Source organism: Hippocampus zosterae, chromosome 17 (assembly GCF_025434085.1).
Source record: "Hippocampus zosterae strain Florida chromosome 17, ASM2543408v3, whole genome shotgun sequence".
Taxonomy (NCBI): Eukaryota; Metazoa; Chordata; class Actinopteri; order Syngnathiformes; family Syngnathidae; genus Hippocampus; species Hippocampus zosterae.
Genome location: NC_067467.1, coordinates 3,324,842 through 3,337,791, shown reverse-complemented (window position 1 = coordinate 3,337,791; position 12,950 = coordinate 3,324,842). Strand labels below are relative to the sequence as shown.

Here is a 12,950-nt window from a genome sequence, read left to right as displayed (position 1 = left end):
TGTTTTATGGAACATTTAATATGCAGTTCGTAAATATGCGACTTTTCATAAGAATGATTAGATAGTTCTGATAATCGTAGACCACATCAAAGCAGCTGTTGCTCATGTCTGAAGAGATCCCAACACATCACTGCCTCACCCATAACCATCCCCGCACTGTTGCTGTTCTGCCTCCCCCGCCCTCACCCCCATCCTTGCCCGATCAACGTCTGTGAAACTAAAGCTTATCACCATTTCCCCATTAGATAGCAGTCAGGTGGAATAGATGCGAACATATCCACACTTGATTTCCTGGGGAATTCTATAATTTAACAAGCTCTGTGGAGTGTGAAATGTCACGTGTGATATAAAGCTCCAGGAGGTTCGGGGGGGTTGGGGGGGGGGGCTCACTTGGTGACAGGAAGACATGAAGAGGGACAGAGTGTGCAACAGTGCAGTGCAGGTGCGACCGCTGCTGTTCTCGCCGTCTGTGGGGTGTTGAGACCAAATTCGACTTGAAATTTGACCTGTGTCAGTGGTCCAGGTGTTTAGGTTTCCACCAAAGTTATTTTGACTATATGTGCCGGGCCTGATCCAATTAAAGACTCTGACTGACAGCAGAGAGCTGACAGGGGGGGCGTGTTGCCGGATTGTGATTTGACATTGGACCTGTCACATGTTTGCCCCCGACATCACTTTTCTATTTCATACATGATTACATTGCAGGACCATGTTGTGAATGGACGCTGGGCCGAGGGCAAACGCAAAGACAATGCAAATTGGGAAGAATGCGCTGAAATGAGGACTTGATCTTGTACTGTACTAATTCATTCAACTTTAAGGGCGACGCTAGCTACACGTTAATATGTTCACATCACCGGGATCCATCATTAAAATAAGCCAATACAAGGGTGCATCTTTGCTAGCAAAAATGTCTTTGCTAGCTTCCTGCTAGCTAAGACGTCAGCGTGTCATCGTGTGATGCAAAGAAGTTCCAGCACAATTTCAACAACCTTAAAAAGACATGATGATCCGCACCGCACTCGGTGGGATCCCTCAGGGTAATCGACTCCGCTGCAGCAACTTCCGTCATAAACATTGTTTCATTCATTCATATTTCGCAGTATCAATTAAAAGTGAGTACAAATCTTCATCAGAGTACTTCCATTTGAAATTATTATTATTATTAGTATTTTACTTTTTTGCAGTTAATGAAACATTCCTCAGTACCGAGTAGATTTTCCACGAAAGTCAGCAGTCATGGAAGTGAATTAATGAGGACGAGCGCTCCCTGAGCAGAAATGCGACATGACATTTTTGTCTCGTATAACAAGCCGATCTTTCCTCATTGCATTCGCTTTGACTTGTGAGCATATTTGTGAGTCATTTTGGCCGAATAATTAAAACGGCGTTCGCAACCACGGAACGGAGGTCGCCCCGTGAGAATTTGCATTTGCGCTGATTTTGGCATGAAAAGTGCAATTAACCTCGAGTTGGGGGCACTTGTTAAAGGACGTTAATTAAAACGAGATGATAAGAGTATAAAAGTGGGAGACAATGTTTTTTTTTTTTTTTTTTTTTGCTGAGGCGACATAAACCGAATTTGGCAGATGGCGCCGTCTTATAATTGCATTCGGAGGCTTTGCTCTCGCTTTTTGGGGTGAACAGCTGGTCACAAACAGAAATGGACAGTCACGATAAACTGCCCATCTCCAACTGTGACACAACTGGCAGACATTTCACACTCAAACCGGCCTCAGCATTGACATTTTGCTCTGGGTGGTCGAAGACGGCTTTTGTCTAAGGCAGACGGCACGTGGAAAAGCTTCGATAGGCTCGCTGATATCGGCGATTCCGTAAGCGGCTTCCAAAAAACGGCAGTGACAAGGGGTCCAAAAGTTGTTGCTAACTTTAGAGTGACACCTAAAGGTTAGCCGAGCACAAAGAGACTCAACCGGTTTCTAATTAGAAAAGCCGCGACCTCTTAAATGAGATCATTAGCAAAGCCCCGGTCAGGTGGGAACGGTGTGATTGAGACTTTTCTTAATTTAGACCCTGCTCTCTTTTTTTTTTTTCTTTTTTTAAGGAAAGAAAAATGAACGAAGATGACGACGTGCCCTATTTCGTTCAGGCCACTTGAATCCTTCATCGCTTGGGGAAAGAGTCATTTTATTTTTAGAGTTACATTACGTTTTCATGCTAAAAAAGCATCAATCAGAAGGTTACGCGGTTAGTTGGCCGCTAAATACAAAATCGGCATTGGCAGGTCTGACTCGGCATTATTCTTTCACTGCAGGTGATATAAAAGCATAATTGGCAGACGATTATAAATAGTATTCAACTTTAAAAGGTGAGTCATTAAAAATAAACCGGTATTTTGGGTAGTGCAATAAATGCATATGGCAAGGGAGGGAATAGCGTCATATTAGGCAGAAATGCATTTCCCTTTTCAATCTGGAAAGCGTGCGCCCTCACACTGAAAACTGTCAACTGTCAACCGCAACTGCATAATCATCATCAACCGACAGCGTGAATGACAGCAAATCGCAAGATCGTAAACGTGGACCGAGCAATTCCCATCCGTCCTCCCGCCGGCTTCGTAATTTCCACCACATCGGCCCCCCTCGTGCCCGCACCGCGTCGTCCTTTCTGCGCTTTCATCTGACCTTCATTCCTGAACACTTCGTTTTTATTTAATCCATAATCCACATCGAATCAAGCGGCGCCTCTCGGAATTGCCAGCTCATCGACTCGCCCGCCGCTGATCAAAAAGCCCGGCAGAAAGTCCGCTCGCCAAAGATGAAAGTTAAACTCATGTTTTCACCCGTCACATCCCTGGTCGGGAACACATGATCAAAGTATCGCGTTTTTGCAAATGTTCTCCAGAACGTGTACAGAGGGCACGGTTGCATTTATGTAAAGTATTGATGAAGTGGATTCAGTTGGGGAAGGCCCCACGTAAGGTCCACATACCAAATCCCCGGCCGACACCGATACCATTATACAGCTCCTCTCTGAAGTGACTTTGCGCGTGTGTAGACGCACGCCTCTATTCACTGCTTACCCCCACCCCCCCCAGCGCTAACTCGCTTCCGGTGCCTGCATCTTTTGTAGCTTGATGAATGGGCACATATCTAAGTGAATGTGACTATGGTCTTCCTGACCCCCTTTGCCGCCGCCCACTTTCCATCCTCTTTCCCTCGCTTTGTAAGAAGGCGGGCTCGCCGCCAGCAGGCCCCCGGGGGCCAGTCCCGAGCGCACACGCTGAACATTAGGAGTGCGTCGTGTCCACCCCCCCCAGTCGGAGTGCGTGTCTTTGCGTGAGAGCTTTGAAGAGTGCGCCGCCACGGCTCGAACTGCTTTGTGCTGCAAGGTCAGCGCTGGTAGACCAGGGGGGCGCACGGACGCTGGCAGCGCTGCGGGAGACGGGTGCGGAGAGGGTGTCGACCAGGCAGCACTGGTAGGGGGTGGGTCAGAGATACGAGGCACTACGAGGAGGGGGTATGGGGGGGGGGCTCTGCTCAATCATGCGGCTACAGACGCACATGAGCAAACAGCATAGCACTATAAATGTTAATGGACTAAAGTGTACATTGGAGTCACGGTAAGTAGACACTCGCGATCCGACTGCTTGTCGGCGTCCGTGCAGGCAGTCGCAAACAATCGTTCATCAACACGTGCGGGACTTGTGCAATGGTGCATGAAATTGTCGGGGTGAGAACGGCACTCAATAGAGCGCCGAGGTCCGTGGTGGTTGTTGTTAAAAGCTAAACGGCGCTGCGGGGTTCAATCTTGGATGGTAGCAGGCCACGTGTAGGACTGACCGTTCCGTTTAAAAAAAAAAAATTGCTTAATTTTGTTGTTGTTCTATTACAACTCAAATGCCCCAAATCAATAAGGAAATACTCCAAGATTTTATCAAGATGAAGAATTTCCATCTGCACACGTTTCACACCTCCATAAAAGACATCGCGCTGCGCTTATTTCCTCCAAGTATCAAATGAATGACTAGGACAATATTTACACATTGCCCCCCACTGTGTCTCTTATGGAATGCATGCTGTGCGATCCATCTGTGAGTATACATTAAGCTCTGAATTGAGGATGGGCTTCAATACTACAAACCCCTCCTGGGGAGTAAAGTCAGACTTACCTCTGCCAAGGTGGTTCTGTAGGTAGCAGGCCAGCTATGGGTTAGTTTGTTTGAATGCAACTTCCTGCCTGCAAAGCTTTTGGGATTTTTTCCTCCAATGATGGCAGCCTATTTGGATGAAAAGACACACACATATTAGTGGGAAAAAAAAGAAGACATTTTTGTAATCATTACTGAAAGGCTCTCGTGAGTTGATTAAACAACGGGGCACGCTCCATGCCACGAGTAGCCTATGTTTTACTGTTCGCTATGTCAGTTGTTTACATAATTGACCTCAAACGACTCCGTTTTCAAAAGCCTCTTAATGTCAAGAGTCCTAAACTTTCTAAACTGTGACTTTAACACCCCACCCCCCACCCAAACCCCCCACCCCATTGCCTTTCCTCTCCTATTCAATACCTCGTCCCAGACGTGGTACAGAATACAAAAGTGTTTTTCTTTCTTTCTTTATTTGGATAGGCGCTAATGCGGGAGGCCTGATGGGCGAATGTTGTCCGCCAAGTAGAAAGAGACGCCGTAATAAGGTGACGAAGCCGCTCCCATTCACCAAAAGACAAGAGGACAAAGAAGCCGAAATTGAAATATGTCGAGAAATGGAGAGAGCATGGCATGGGAAAGCAACAGATAAACCATGAAATGAATAAATAATATCATTTTGCTTCATCTTCTTTTGAAAAGACTCACAGGGGGGGGATTTAATTAGAACACGTGACACCTTTTTTCGCTATAAACAACCCGAGGTGGAAAGTAGCTGATTTGGACCCAAAAAATAGAAAAAATTAATTAAAACAATGACATAATACATTAGGAAATAGAATTCTCAACGTCTAGGTTGGCTTAACGTAAACGGTTTTACAAATACGGTACTCGATGCAGACTTTGGGGGACATTTAAGAAAATTTAAATGGACATTTTTTGAATGAGCTTTTTTTTTCCTCCACCAGCAAATATGTTACTCCGCAAGCCTAACTGGATTCCATCACTGAGGGCGGGGGGGGGGGGGGTGGGGGGGGGGGGATCAAACAAGGCCCTTGCATCACACTGGGAGGCAGAGAGGCATGACAAAGACTGCAGCATTTTCAAATGAGGGAGCGTCCACACACACTTAAACACACATTCTGCACTGCAGTTTAAAGGGATCATCCGGGCTCGGAATGGTCCATTTTTCGCTAACAAGCTCAAGTTATGGATGATTTTAATCAGGAAAATTTGATTATCTTGCTTTTTCAATTTGTTTTAGAGAAATCACTACACGAACCTCAAAGCTCCCCTTTCTAGTCAGCAAAATAGCAAAACAGCCACCCCCTCTTCTTATTCTCATGTCTTGGTGAGAGTCACAGGAGGAAGCGGACAATATTTGTCCATTCAAAATCTTTGCAGGTTTATTGCTAGTAAGATTGAGAAACGGCGATCAATCGGCACCAAAATTGATGTGGCATTTGCTTTCACGTGATCAGTCTCCAAGATATGGACACAATGTGTTCTGAGAGGCCAATATATATTCAATTTAAATTTATAAGTGTTAGCTTGACTTACTTTTTTCCCAAGCGCACCACAGGGGGTACTCCCTCCACCGCTTATCCAGAAATGAGGTGACACGCTCGTCCGGAGGGTCGGCCAATCATCCCTGGAAGTCAACCGCACAGTGTTTTTCAAAGTCTGTCCATCCATCCGTTTTCTGTCGGATTTTTCAAAGTCCAACTTTGTCATTTTGCCGGGCTTACCTCTGGGGCAGGTCCCATAGCCGCCATATCCCAAATTGTTGCTCTTGAAACGGCACCGCAACGCAGAGCTGCTTTTCTGGGAGTACAGAATTATTGTTTGCCCCGACATGATCAGTGGGCGAGCACAACGCGGCCGAGCGCCTCCTGAAAATTTGTGTTGACAATATTTTTACATACCGAACTATATGAGTGTCAGCAGCAAAATTAAATGCCGGATTAGGCAGTAGTCATGAGCAGCATTCTGGACCAACTGGAGATGCTTCATGGAGGATTGGCTAACTCCAAAGTAAAGTGAGTGCAAGCCAATAATCCAGGCGAGACGTGACGAAGGCATGAATTACTGTTTCCAAGTGCTCTTGAGGAAGGAGAGGCTTTACTTGAAAGATGAAAGAAGCCGGATTTCACAACGGCACCAATTTGCCGGTCCAATTTACAATCGCTATCCAATTTACGACCCAAGTTTGAGACTGTTGGCATAATGCTCACTTTCTTCAGTTTTTTTAAGAGTTGTGATTTGAACACACTGACATGCCAACTTCAAAGTCGGCTCAGTTTGCTTATTTTCTTTACGAGGTTGAGAATTATTGCATTAAGATCGGATTGCCTAAAACCATCCCGAGCAGTCCATCCTCGCATGCCGAGTGAATTCTTTGCGCTGCGAGCTGCATTATGTGCTCTGCAAGGGTGCATCCACACGATATTTTTTTTTAGCCTTATTGTTTGGGAGTATTTTGGCAGAGAACGGACCTCGGGGCCGCCTTCGTCTTGCCAAGCGAAGAACGAAAACACAAGAAGCAGCCCGCCCGCTGATCGCAGGCAAGAGGTCAAAGTCAAACCGCATCATTTAGATGACAGCAATTCTGTTGATGCAGCAAAGAACACTGCAGACGAGCGGGGTGGGGGGTGGGGGGGTGGGGGACACCCTTTTGCAGTCATCACTTGCTGGGCTTGGCTCGGATCACATTCCAATGCACTTGCTCAGGGGTGCTAGGTGGAAGCTAGCCTTGCACATTGATACAGCATTCCCCGCACACAGCACATTCTAAACTTGGTCTCGTTTTCGCTCGCCAGTCGGCACCTTGCGTGCTGCGTAATGTGCCCAAAGTGATTTCAGAGGTCATCCAGAAGGTCATTGCGTATACAGTCAATGCATGCATGCATGTAGTTTACAAGGGTGCGCTAAGCTAATCACACAGGGTGCTTTCAAGTTTTTAAGCTTTTGGCAGCACGGTGGAGAGGATTCAAACCATTTGTCTGGCTTTCCTGTATGTCCGTTGGACATACGCATGGGAAGACAATTGGTGAAGCGAATGCCATTCTCATTATAAAACATTGTAAGCCTCATCGAGTCTCGGGGCGGAATCAGGATGGCCTAACACCTTGAAAACAATTCATGCGGATGTCTGAGGAGGGGTTCGTGTGAATGTAATCATTTGGAGGGAGATGGAAGGAGAGTGAGGGGAAATGCAGCCAGTGAAGAAAAGTGAGAATTTAAATTTCTGCTAGAGCCCCCAGCGCACATTTCAATGCGGTAGCCAGGTGGGCTTTATGTGGATCATCTACTGCGCGAGACCTCGTATTCATTGCAGATGGATCACGCTACTGTCTGACAAAGTGATCACAGATTAGCCTTGGCCCGAGCAAACATGACCGATTGTTTCCCTGGTAAGAGAGACAACAGAAGGGGGAAAAAAAAACAACAAAAACAAAAAAAAGGGGGGGGGGGTTGGGTTGGAGGCTTAACTATATGTCTCTATGTCCTCCTGCGGTCATCATTCAGTGCAGTGCTCCTGGGCTAGGAGAGGCTGTCTGCTTCTGCCAAATGATCCCTTTGGAAGGCGGAGGGGAGCCGCAATGACAGAGGAAGATAAGAGAGGGTAGAAAAAAAGGAGACCCCCCCCCCCCCCCCCCCCCCCCCCCCCCCCACTGAATCAAGGATTTAGAGGCAAGAGGATGGAGGGGATCCAAAATGTGCCAGGGTGAGGGCATTGATGAGATCACACAAATGTGATTCGCAGATGGGGAGGACTTTGAGACAAAGAGCGAGGTAATTTTTTTTTTTGGGGGGGGGGGGGGCGAATGGGTAGATGGATGCAAAGGCAGCAAGATAGATGAGGGTGTTAATTTGGGTGGTTCAGCGGCAAGCTCCGCCAGCCAAATTGGGTGAAAAGGAATTACAAAGAGAAACAATTACAAACAACGGAGACGGGGAGGGGGGGGGGGGGGGGGATGATGACGAACTGTGATTAAAAGAGGAACAAAACGAGGCCCTCACAATTCCAAACATCCTCACATACTGACATCAGTCAGCGTGATGAGACACCGCTTATCATTGTCAACTGGGTTGTGATTCCATTTTTTTTTAACCAAATGTAGATGAATTGACCTTGATGAAAGAGTCAGCGAAGAGAAAGCAAGATGTGCCCTTTTGTTTTTCTTGGCAAAGAAAAGAGGAAACATAGTTATCACCTTGACACAGGAAGAAGCGATGCAAGGGAGGTTGGAGGGGGGGGTGCGGCATAAAAAAAAGAGAGATGAGATGATGCGGAAGAAAGGAATGAAGGAGGACCAAACGAGAAAATGAAGAGCGCGCGCTTCCATCTGTCAGAAAGCAAATTGAAAATTGCTGCTCATATAGGAAGGCACCCCCCCTCTGGCTTGTTTGTTGTTTGACCACAAACATCTTGTCTCTGCCCGTCGCATGAAAAGTGTCCTTTTTTTGGGAATTGAGCATTACTTCTATCTAAAATGAGCCACCGGAGCTGCGATGACGAAAATTGGACCGGAAGCCTGAATTGAATGCAAATGGCATACGGATCACCATATAGACTCGGCGTGCAGTTGGCGTGTTGTGCCGAGCCACTCTCGGTTCCCCCCCGCCAACGGGCTCATCGATAGCAGCTTCCGCTCCTTTGGGGAAGACTTTCAACATGACATTGGAATGTGGAAGGGAAGTGGACGTTCATTTTTTTTTTTAATGGATTTATTTGTCAATTAGATATCATCCCATTGTCATTGTATCAATTTATCTCTCTCCGTCACTATTCTTCCCCGCTCACTTGGTCCGCTCGGGCCATCACTCTGCCTTTTCCAATTTCCATCCACGTCTCTCTTCTCTCCTCGCCCCTCCCCCCGCCTCTTCCTCTCCGCGTCCATCAAATCACCTGCTTCAACCGTCACCTCCCTCTTCCACATCAGGACCTTTCATGGCTACGCTCACGCCCAAAAAACGCCGACAAGCCATGTGTGTGCTTCAGTCGCTCCCGCTTCACACCCCCCCCCCACACACACACACAAGTGCAAAATTCACAACATGCGTTTCATCCAGGAAACAATTTCCATGGTCGTCCGCTTCTGTGCCTTTTCCAGTCTCTCTGTGGCGACCCGGTGATGACACTCTGTGACATTCTAAGCTCAGTGGCCACGTTTCTGTTTGAAGCCTCGCAATGGGACGTGATGTCAAAAATGTGACCGGCATTTCAATAGCAATCTAACTGAACCAGGAAACATTTTGCTCCGTTCGCATGTCAAAGTACGACTGTGAATTTTTACCATGGTGTTCCAGAACAGAGTGTTGCGCAATTATGGTACCAGTGAATTAGCGCGCAATTATGGTACCAGTGAATTAGCGCGGGTAGCGTGTACTAAAGCCTTAGCCCGGAGCCGATAGAACCGCATTAAAGCGCCGCACTTCTATCCAAACTAAGCCGAGCGTGAGAGCATGAAACAGAAAGCAATGAAGTGAAATTAAAAGCCAGCGGTGGTTAGATGCTTGCCTCAAAGGAGCCCTGACTACATTCTCGGCCTCTTCATGACAACATAGTAGAAAACTAGCTGCAATGCTAGTTTTTACATGTTTTTTTGTTTTTTGCACCCAGTACATTCATTCATTCATTCATCTTCCGTACCGCTTGATCCTCACTAGGGTCGTGGGCGGTGCTGGAGCCTATCCCAGCTGTCTCCGGGCAGTAGGCGGGGGACACCCTGAATCGGTTGCCAGCCAATCGCAGGGCACACAGAAACGAACAACCTAGGGATAATTTAGAGTGTTCAATCAGCCTGCCATGCATGTTTTTGGAATGTGGGAGGAAACCGGAGCACCCGGAGAAAACCCACGCAGGCCCGGGGAGAACATGCAAACTCCACACAGGGAGGCCGGAGCTGGAATCGAACCCGGTACCTCTGCACTGTGAAGCCGACATGCTACCCACTGGACGTCCGGGCCGCCGCACCCAATACAGTTTTTGACATATTTAAATAATGGAGTCAGCATCCGTCTAACACTTAGATGATAGAATCATGTCATATATTGACATAAACTCATTTTATCACAAAAGATTGATCCATATATGAAGTTTTGGAGTTTGGGAGCAGGGGGGGGGGGGGAGGGGGCTGACAGGGTGCGTCAGACTTCAGTCAAGTGGTTCAGACCACAATGTTTTTTAAACTGAGAACCTAAACAAAAAAATGTTAACAATGAGGAAACCAACAGTTACCTTTGCCTTCCAAAGCAAGTTTTCGATTACAGCTGCAACCTTGCAAGCTAATGAAACCCCCCCCCCCCCCCCAAAAAAAACATCGAACAGTCAGAAGTGCTGATTTTGGCTCAATATGCCCGAATTCACAGGACCACAAAGCAATTGGGCGTCCCAAAGTCAGATACGGATTTGATTGAGGATTTTAATCTACTCCCTGAGAATGCTCGTGATTGGCTTGCTGATGACTCCAATTCGCAGCAGCTTTGTTTTTTTTTTTTTTTGGAAGGGCGGCGGAGCAATTGATTTGCGTCCTACAGTTCACTGTTAGAGCCCCGAGTCAAAATGAGATTAGCACACAGAGGTGCCTAAGAAAAATATTATCAGAGTGCTCACCGAACACATTAAGAAAAACAAAAAACTGACACCTCTGAAAGTGATTAAATAAAAGCAAATATGATCAGCATTTCTGCTGCTTGTTGTATCCGTCTATTAAATTGTTAAAGCAGAGCACACATTCGCAAGCCTTATTTCATTTTAATTTTAGATACTGGTAATTGATGATATCCGCCGTTCCTTTCGGCTTTGCATACAAACGAGAATCCTTCCCCCGCCCCCCGGCTGAGTCCCGGAATAAAGTGGAAATTACATTGAGTTGCAACACAGCGGGCGCATGGCGCGTTGGTTAATATGTGTTAATGAAGCAATCAATAATCTGAAAAATAAACTGTGCACCAAAGGGCAACATTTGCAGGACCGGAGTGCAACAAGGCACGCTCTCGTTTGACTTTTGTTATTGCGCTAATGCATTGCGTTTGCTTGGAGGTCATAACTCGGAAAGCCTCCACATTTTCCCTCCCTTGGCCGTGCACCACCTTTAGATCAGTATACTCCGACGTTTGCAAACACAAACCCGAACTCGTCAATAGGTGGAAATTAGTCGACAGGTCTTACGGTTTCATCCCTGCTCGTTGCTAAAATAGCCGCCCGGCGATGAATTGTTTGACCGCAAGACATGCACGCATTTTCTCCGACTGTTTTTGGATCTCACATCAGTATGCCAATCAGCCCCCCCGACCGACCGAACAGCCATATTCATTTGAAACAACCTGCGTGGGAGTCCCACAAGTAATCACATCACGCATAACTTTACAACGATGGAGACGGCAACATAATCAGACAACGTGAAGCGGGAGGGACGACCTGGGGGGGGGGGGGGGGGGGGCTCAAATTAGGATGTTGTTTAGCGACAAAGCCATCGCGCTGATTAAGAATGCGATGTTGTCATTGATGTGGAAATGGGAAGAGGCCATGAAAGGCGTCCTCTTGTCTTCCCCCGATAGTTTCCCTTTGTACGACGAGAGTCTCCCAAGCTTTGAGCGAGGACCGCACCTCATTGCTTATGTAGATTTGCCAGCACAGCGGCCTTATTTTCCCTCAATTTCTCCTCGTCGTCCCCCCCCCACCCCCCCGCACCTCATCTGGCATTCCGCGGCGGAATCCGACGTTGACCTCGGTGCCTCGAACCACGTCGGCGACCTTTCGCTCCCTTCCGACTTCTCCCCCGTCCACGTCAACTCCCCTCCGCTTTCAATCTCTTCTCTGTCATTTCTTTTTTAATATTCCGTCTTTCATTATGGTCATCCCAGGATTACCTGTCAGCGCTTCATCTGGGCTGTCGGCTTGTCAGGAGGCTTGCGAGAGGCACGCCTCCGGTGGCCTTTTTTGCCGCTCTGATGAGATGGCGCCGGCGTTTCATTTGGACAAATGTGCCAATAAAATGGTCGGACATTGGAAAGAACATCTTAACTGGAGGTACCAGATGGCAGAGGGACGGGCGGAGCGATAACGGGATGATATGGTTTCAAATATTTCACAGTCAATTGATCCAGATGGACAATGCGCGGGAGGGGCCAATGTTTTTTTAAACACGCCGCACAAGTCAGGACCATTCTGCATCAAAAGACTTCATTCTTTATTCAATATTTGCAGTGCTTCTTGCACTGCAAATATTGCCGAAACTCAATTTACATCCGACCATGTGCTAGCTGAAATTCAACGAGCGGTAAGTCGTGTGAAAATGTTTGGATTTGCAGACTCATAACAATGGCTGTCCTGTGCTCCAAAATTCAAAACGAACACCCGAAAGCTCTTTCACTTTCCAGTCCTGAATGTTCTTGGGCAATGTCAAGATTCGAGTGCATCCAGATGCCTTCCTGTCAATCAAATGTGTTTACAACCTTTCTGCATCTGCGCGCACAGTCACCTTTAAGCCTTTTTATTGGTCTTTTGAGCAAAAGGTCAGTCGAAAAGTTTGATGTTTGTACTAAAAAAAAAGTCCTTACATCTTTGGAGTAAAGTGGCCTTCAAAGTACACATTGCCCTTTCGTTGTACTCGTCCACAAATCAAAACTGTTTCCACCTGACTGAATTAATGACACTAACTTTTCAACGGAATGACAACAAATCAGCGTAGCACATACAAAGTCGACCCAAAAAGCAAAAACAACGCCACGTTCTGCATGCCATACAACAGCGCTTCGTAGTACAAAGAGTGCAAGGAATAGACCGGCCTGCCAGCAGTCCAGACCTATCTCCGACGCATTATGAAGTGTGAAA

At 47.0% G+C, this 12,950-nt stretch overlaps 1 protein-coding gene and 1 long non-coding RNA gene across 2 annotated transcripts in view; one reads left to right on the top strand and one right to left on the bottom strand.

Moving 5' to 3' along the window:
* The window catches only part of LOC127589943 (uncharacterized), a 20,097-nt gene extending 16,715 nt beyond the window's left edge, over positions 1–3,382 (bottom strand). The window contains exon 1 of the long non-coding RNA XR_007959523.1: positions 2,034–3,382. This is a non-coding gene — a long non-coding RNA (uncharacterized LOC127589943). The remainder of the gene's footprint in view (positions 1–2,033) is intronic.
* Positions 1–12,950, top strand: part of pvalb6 (parvalbumin 6) — an 18,982-nt gene that overhangs the window by 1,372 nt on the left and 4,660 nt on the right. The window lies entirely within an intron of this gene.